At 46.9% G+C, this 8,011-nt stretch overlaps 1 long non-coding RNA gene across 1 annotated transcript; it reads right to left on the bottom strand.

The window, feature by feature from the left end:
- Window positions 1–928: 928 nt before the first annotated feature.
- LOC138414484 (uncharacterized) lies at window positions 929–7,771 on the bottom strand. The gene is made up of 3 exons (XR_011246846.1): window positions 7,475–7,771; window positions 5,910–6,066; window positions 929–1,333 (listed from the first exon to the last, which is right to left on the bottom strand). It is a non-coding gene; the product is annotated as an uncharacterized lncRNA (long non-coding RNA).
- Window positions 7,772–8,011: the final 240 nt, after the last annotated feature.

Here is an 8,011-nt window from a genome sequence, read left to right as displayed (position 1 = left end):
GGGATGGGGGAGTCTGGTGGGCTGCCATCTATGGGGTCGCACAGAGTCAGACACAACTGAAGTGACTTAGCAGCAGCAGCAGCAACAGTATCCATAGTTGTGGGGACAACTTGAGCCACTGTCTTCTGTGTTCATCTCACAGGTGGGCACCTGGTGCGGAGGCAGGAGTCATCCACGAAGATCGTGAGCTGGCAGGTGCCAGAGATGGAGAAACTCAATGCTGTACCAGAGCCCCTTCCCTTGACATCCATCACCGCTGATGCCAGGGAGGCTAACTTGGGGTGGCACTGAGATGGGGTGCATGAGGAAACAGATCCTGTCTTGCAGCTGAAACTGCTTCCTCTATGTCCCTTTTCCTGCCCGGAACACAGACCTGCTGCTGGGGGCTGCTCTGGCTGCTACAGCACCGTGATGGGGCAGCCACGAGGGTGACGGCTGCCATGCTGAACTGGCGGGGCGACTGAAACACCCCGGGCAGGCACCTGCCTGCAAGCTCCTCGTTGTATGAGAAAAAGACACCTTTGCTTGTTCAGGCCGCTGTTGGTTGGGCTTCTGCTACCTGCAGCTCAAAGCATTCCTGAGACAGTCCTCATGGTGGGTAATACAAATTCTGGCTTTTCTGATACACTTAATGAAAAGACCACAAATGACCAATTCAACGGCCTCATCAAAACAGGCATCATGCATAGCGTAACGTAGGTGAGTGGCTGGAGGGGAATGTCCTCTAAGGAAGCAGCAACTCTGCAGGGAAGAGACTCAGAGTGAGAATTCTGTAGCTCTCCACCCACACCTGCAGATCTGCAAACCATGAAAAGAGCACCAGGCTGGGGGAATCCTCCAGGCAGGGTCCTCAGAGTGGGGCCATGGACCAGCTTTAGGGAAGGGACATCACTGGGATTGCATGAAAGTTATCAGTGCATGACCTGTGCAAATTCTGGGAAATTTATCCGTAGCTTTTAGCAAATATACAAAGAGCCTCAATCATTAAGGACCGCAGTTACCTTCAGATGATCCAAGCAAATCAGCCTGTGCCAGAACCTGGTCTTTTCTGCCAGGTATTACATCAGGATGTATATCAATGTCAGGAAAACGTCTAAGGAAGTTAACCCTTAAAAGGACAAACATTGTTTTTTTTCTTCTGCTTCTTTTTTTTAATGATGGCATCCTCCTGAGTTCACAGCCCTTGTGAGATTCAGAAATGCTTGACAGGTGAAGCCTGGAGCAGGTGAGAGTCTTCTGCTGGGACTCTTTCGCCGTCAGTCTAGGAGGAGGGTTCATGAGAAATAGCATATTTGCATCATCTCCAAGTGTCTCCTCCCTGGTTTCCTATCAGCTGCAAGGAGAATAAAGAAACAGCGATTATGCCGTGGAGGAATTGAGCATACCTGAACCAGGCGGTCAACCGCCTCACCACCAGTAAGGGGTGTGGCCTTGGTGCCTCCTGATGGGGTGCCTTTTGCAGGTACGGCACCCCCATACAAGTCGCTGCCAAAAATGCATAACCCCCATCTGCTCCTGAGGAAATGTGACATAAACCCCAAATAAGGAGCAATCTATTATTTTCTAAAAGGCCGGGATGAGGGGTTATTCTTAAAAAAAACCAAAATCCATGTTGGGACTTCCCTGGTGGTCCAGCGTGTAAGATTCCGAGTTTCCACTGTAGGGAACCAGGCTGGATCCCTGGTCAGGGGAACTAGATCCCGCATGCCACAGTGAAGACCCAGTGCAGGCAAAAGAAATAAATATTTTAAAAAAGAGATTTTAAAATGTCCATGTCATAGCAGATGAAGAAAAGCCATAGAAAGTCCAGATTAAAGGAGGCTAAAGAAACAGGACAACTAAACGCAATGCCTGATTGTGGACTGGATCCTAGACCGGAGGGAAAATGCTATAAAAGACGTTACTTTGGGTCAACTGACAAATCTGAATTCAAACAGTCAATCAGACAAAAGTGTTGCATCCATGTTAAATTTACTGATGCTGGTAACTATACAGTGGTTTTACGGTTATGTAAGTGGACATTCCTATTCCTAGCAATTATGCACAGAAAGGTTTAGAGCTAAAGGGCTGGGTGTTTGCAAGTAACCTTTCTAATGGTAGAGAGAGAGGACACAAAAATAGCAAACGGGTGAAATATTAGCAGCTAAGTTTGGGCGTACAGGTGTTCTTTATAGTAAAAATTTTTGGCAATTTTTCTGTACTTTTGAAATTCTTTCAAAAAAGAGAACAATCTAAAAGGCAGAGCCTTTCCCTGTGTGGGTTGGGGAGGTGATGTGGGGGAGACAGGACTGTGGAGAGGCAGTTGGTGTCCATGTCAGGCAGAGGGGTGGGGAGGAAAGAAGAGGGCGGCTGAGAATTAGTGATGGAATCAAACGAAGAAGGAAAACAGGCCATCAGGAATCATTCCACTAATCTGCATCAGGGATTCTCTCATCCTTATGACCCTGGTGCCTCCCTCCTTCTTATTTAAAAGTCTTACATCTTGGAATCCTGAGCCATTTGGCTGATAAACAAGCCTCAGTGTTCTCAAGTGGAGGGAAGTGGACCCTCCCAGTTTCCATTATTGACGTGGACCAAGATGTAGGCAGAAAGCCCGGGAGCCACTTGTGGGGCAGACAACCAGGCAATGCCACCAAATAGGCGGGTCCATTCTAAGTTTGAACAAAGGCCAGGCTGCTGCTGCTGTTCACTAGCTCTGCCCAAGGAAATGCCCACCAGACGCCCGATGAACAGGTGGGAGAAAGTGGGATTTGAGCAGGAGGACCTGTTCCTGTCCCCAAGGGCCTGTCAACAGCTCCCTTTGTTCCCAGGTGGCCACCTGCCACTGATCAGCATTTCCCCACCATGTCAGAAGGAAGTTGTACACAATGCAGACTGATGGTAATCTTTTTTTTCTCTTCTAGCTCTAAAGAGCATCTTAGCTTTCAGCCGCCTCAGTGAAACGGAGTTGAGTCATAGAGATGAGGAGAGATGCCCAGACAGCTGGGTAGAGCGAGGACAGGGCTGAGAATGGAATCACCAGGGGCTGGAGGGCTGATGTCAGTTAGAAGGAGGACACACAGGGGCATCTCCAGGAAACACAAGAACATGGTCCTGCCAGAGGTCAGGGGTCAGAGCCCCCGAGAAGGTCCCTTGTCTGGAGGCCTGCTCCCTGCCCGCACCACCTGCCTCCAGCAGCTCTTCCAAGACTCTCAGAATGACGTGTGTGTGTGCTCAGTTGCCAAGTCATTTCCGACTCTGACTCTTACGACCCCATGGACTATAGCCTGCCAGGCTCCTCCTGGGATTTTCCAGGCAAGAATACTGGAGTAGGTTGATTTCCCTCTCCAGAGGATCTTCCCAACCCAGGGACTGAGCCCACATCTCCTGCATCTCCTGCATAGGCAGGCAGGTTCTTTAACATTGGGAAGCCCCTCGGAAGGACACCATCGCTCAAAATTCTGCCCCAAGAGCCACTGATCAGTTGTGATAAGTCAACTATACCCACTCTCTGGCAAGTCGTTCTAATTGATTTTTAAAGGATTTTTCCCTAGATGGCTACTTGGATCAGGTAACTGGACACAGCTGGCTCAGAAGAGAAGTGGCAGCTCGCATTTATGCTCTGGGCAGCAAGTCTTCGCATTTCTCTGGCCTTGTGACCCCATCTGTGCTTTTCAAACTAGAAACAAATATTTTTAATGCTTCTGAGAAAGGATAAATGTCTGAGGATAGCCAAGAACATCTCAAAACCAAGGAATAATAAGGGAGGTTTGACTCACCAACTATTAATAGCCTCCTTAGAAACAACTGTAATGAAAAGAGTACTCTTGGCACATGAAAAGCCATTCCAAAAATATATGGGAATTTAACACATGATAAAAGTGGTATCTCAATGGGAAAATGATAATTTAATTAATAGATTGTGTTGGCATTATCAAATACTTCTCTGGAATAAAATAAACATATATCCTTTCCTCATAACATAAACAAAAATGAACCTTTGATGGATTAAAAATCCAAAGGTCAAAAAAAAAATTCAAATTAAATATTAGAAGAAAATTGAAAGTGAAGTCGCTCAGTCGGGTCCGACTCTTTGCCACCCCGGGGACTGTATCCCACCACGCTCCTCCTTCCGTGGGATTCTCCAGGCAAGAATACTGGAGTGGGTTGCCATTTCCTTCTCCAGGGGATCTTCCTGACCCAGGAACCAAACCCAGGTCTCCCGCATAGTAGGCAGACACTTTAACCTCTGAGCCACCAGGATGGCAACCTCTTTAAGACAAGAAACTCAAAACCATACAGAAAAAAAGACATATTTGACTCTATAAAATTAAAATTTTGGAAAATATAACACAAAGTCAAAAGGCAAGTATTAGATTTATTAGATTAGATTATTAATATTAGATCATGCTTATAATATACAAGTAAGTATAATACCACTTAATATCACAAAACACCTACTAATTAATTTTTAAAGACAACCCTAGGGACTTCCCTGGTGGTCTAGTGGTTAAGAATCTGCCTTGCAATGCAGGGGACACAGGTTTGATCCCTGGTTGGGGAACTAAGATTCCACATGTCAAGGAGCAACTAATCCCACGTGTCACAACTACTGAGCTTGCATCACAACTAGAGAATCTGTGAGCTGCAACAAAAGATCTCGTATGGTAAAACTAAGACCCAATGCAGCAAATCACTAAATATGTAAATTTTTTTTTTTTTTAAAGACAACCCTAAAGAAAGATAGTCACAAGGCATGAACTGGCAATGCACAGAGGGGAAAATTCAAACGGATACCGCAAAAGAATGTACGTTGGCATGTGAAAATCACATAAGGAGTCAGGGAAATATAAATCAAAACTCCCCCGAGTTGTCATTTCTCACTTTTCCCCAGCTCTTTATATTGCAAATATTGATATTTCCCCCCAGGCTGTAGTTTGTGAAGTCTGATTTATTCTTTTTAAAAAACGTATGGTTAGTGTTTCTTGCACTAAGAAATATTGAGATGGGACAATTATGCAATGTTGCTCAGCCTGACATGTGTGTGTCTCCCCTTCTTCATGAGCCCAAACTAACTCAGCATCCAGAATGCATTTAGTCAACAGTCCCAGCCAGGCAGCTGAAGGAGGAACCTAAAACAATGAGCTCTTTGTGGCCATAATGCTCAGGGAAGCAGCTTCCTCAAGTAAGTTAACTAAAGATGGTCTTCTGGGGAAAAGTTGGGGGAACCTTGCATTTTTTGTTCTAGCTCTCACCATTTTTAAACAGGCCTTTAGAATTTTCTCTGCATTTTGGATTCTATATCAGACTATGGTTTGAATGACAGTTTCTGCATCTGCCATAATCAACCCATTCACTCAAATAACACCCTTCACCCTTTTGCGGGCTGCACCCCACCAGCCGGCAAGCTTCGTAGCTGCCCGGCCTCGAGACTGAAGAAAGAGACCAGAGACAACACAGAGACATCAATGGTTCACTGGACAGAGGATCTTAGACAGGGGTCCTGGAGTGACACCCCACCAGGTGCGGCAGACCCCAGGCAGGACACGGCAGCAGTCTTTGTTGCTCAGGAGAGAAGGAGGCTACCGTTTATTCGAGGAATTGACATCTGGTGGGCTCAGAGTTACCAGGGACTGTTGAAATCCTACAGTGGAGAGGGCTGAATGGTCATGTGAGGGAAGCCAGGAATTAGTCAAGCAGGGAATATGGAGAACAAGAGAAAGAGACATCTTCAGTGGTCTGACCATACTCCCATTCTTTCAGTGGGTTTTCCCCAACACTCCCACTTAGACTTTTGACTCAATCTGTGTAGGAAGAGATAGGATCAAAGTAACGATACCCTTTTGCATATTATTGCAAAACATCCTACTTTGCAAACACATAAGAGAATGAGTCACACAGCCTGGAGAGCACTAGACCACAGTGCTTACCTGAGTCCAGGATTGACTTGAGGGAGTCCTGATCGCCAGAACGGTATGCAGATCCCACCTTTACTGTGTGCTGCCTGGAGGGCCCTGGTGATTACCTCACCATGGGCCCTGCCTATGCAAACATCCACCTCCAAGGAGGGTCCTGGTCCTGAGCTGACTTAACCAAAGAAATAATATGTTTATGACAATAGCAGGAAGTCAGTAGATAATCATCATGATTTCTTACATGAAATGCCAGACAACTGAAGGGCACTGCATAGCAGAGTGATATCCACATGATGTTTAACCAGTCAGTATTCAGGGATGACGATGATGGGAATGGAGGAGTGAGAGCTGACGTAACTGGGGGGTAAGCTGCCGTACTCTCGTTCTGTTTACCCTGGGCACAAAGGTGACGCAACAGTACCTGGACACACCAATTGTTTAAGGACAAAAGCAGCAGCTGTCTAATCCAGGAGTAAGGAGGGGAGCGTAGTGGACAAGTAGCACCCATCAGGTGGACAGAAACGGGTCAAGGGTCAGAAGAGAGGGGTGAAACCCTAGAAACAGGCTCCTTCTTTCTCCTGCCTGTGCTGCTTCCCCTCTTATATCTTCAGGTCGCCTCCATCCTTACAAATCTGGACTACTTTGAAAAGAGTCAGAACAACCATCCTGACAAACTATTAATGCACCTGAATCACGTTTGCTTGGGTTACAGAAAACAAATTCAGATAAACTATTCACACAATTCTGTCTGCTTCCACTGCAGGGACATGGGTTCCATCTCTAATCAGGGAACTTACTAAGATCCTGATTTTTTTTTCTTTTTTTTTGATGCAGCCAAAAAAAAAAAAAAAAAGTTTAAAAGCAAGGCCAAGACTGGGAGAAAATATTTGCAGCACATATATCCAATTAAGGACTTGTATCCAGATTCTGTAAAGAATGTTTACAACCCATTAACAAGAAGAAAACCTGAATTTTTTTTTTTTAATGGGCAAATGACTTGAATAGACAGTTTGGCAAAGAAGAAATACAGCGAACAAGCCAGTGAAAAAATGCTCAATATCATGTCGCTAGAAAAATGCAAACTAAAACCACTATGAGATATCCCCACTGCTGCTGCTGCTGCTGCTGCTGCTAAGTCACTTCAGTCGTGTCCGACCCTGTGTGACCCCAGAGATGGCAGCCCACCAGGCTCCGCTGCCCCTGGGATTCTCTAGGCAAGAGTGATGGAGTGGGTCGCTATTTCCTTCTCCAATGCATGAAAGTGAAAAGTGAAAGTGAAGTCAGTGAGTTGTGTCCAACTCTCAGTGACCCCATGGACTGCAGCCCACCAGGCTCTGCCACCCCTGGGATTCTCCAGGCAAGAACACTGGAGTGGGCTGCCATTGCCTTCTCCTGATATCCCCACTAAAACTGGTGAAACCAGAGACTGACAGTACCAAATATCAGCAGGGACGCAGAGCGGGAGGGACTTGGGGTGCTGCTGCCGAGAATGTGAGGGACAGCTTATTTGAAGATGTTTGGTGGTTCCCTCAAAGATGCCCTCGCTCTACAACCTAGCAACCCTGTTCCTGGGTACTTACCAAGAGATTTAAATGGAAGTGCTTGTCCACACTAAGACTTGTCCATGCAGGTTCGTGACAGATTGCTCAGAACAGAGAAAAACTGGTGGATGGATTGAGAGTGAAATGCCTCCCAGCGTCTAATGATTCACACAGCAAAGTGGAGTCAGCACAAAGGGCAACGGGCCAGGAGGTAACCCAACGGGGAGACCTCAGGGAGGGCGATGCAGCCATGAGTGCTGGGCGGCAAATGACTGCTCTCAGCCTTCTTGTTGTGGGATCTCTCAGCCTTCTTGTTGTGGGATCTCTCAGTAAGCCTTCTTGTTGTGGGGCTCTCTCAATAAGCCTGCCCGGAAGAGGACGGCTGTGACTGGGCACTTTCCAGCCTGGCCTGGGCTGGGCTGGGGCACCAGGATGTGGGCAGAGGGCTTCTCTTCTGCTGGGTTTAGACCTCAGTCCCTGTCCCTGCACCTCGGGGCAGGGCTTTCTCGTGGTCCCACCCCTCCCAGGAGTAGGATATCTCCTCGTGTGCCTCCTCACAGGCAGAGGGCCTCTGCT

Source organism: Ovis canadensis, chromosome 11 (assembly GCF_042477335.2).
Source record: "Ovis canadensis isolate MfBH-ARS-UI-01 breed Bighorn chromosome 11, ARS-UI_OviCan_v2, whole genome shotgun sequence".
NCBI classification, from domain to species: domain Eukaryota; kingdom Metazoa; phylum Chordata; class Mammalia; order Artiodactyla; family Bovidae; genus Ovis; species Ovis canadensis.
Note: the sequence above shows the minus strand (reverse complement) of the source record. Positions and strands in the feature narration are given on the sequence as shown.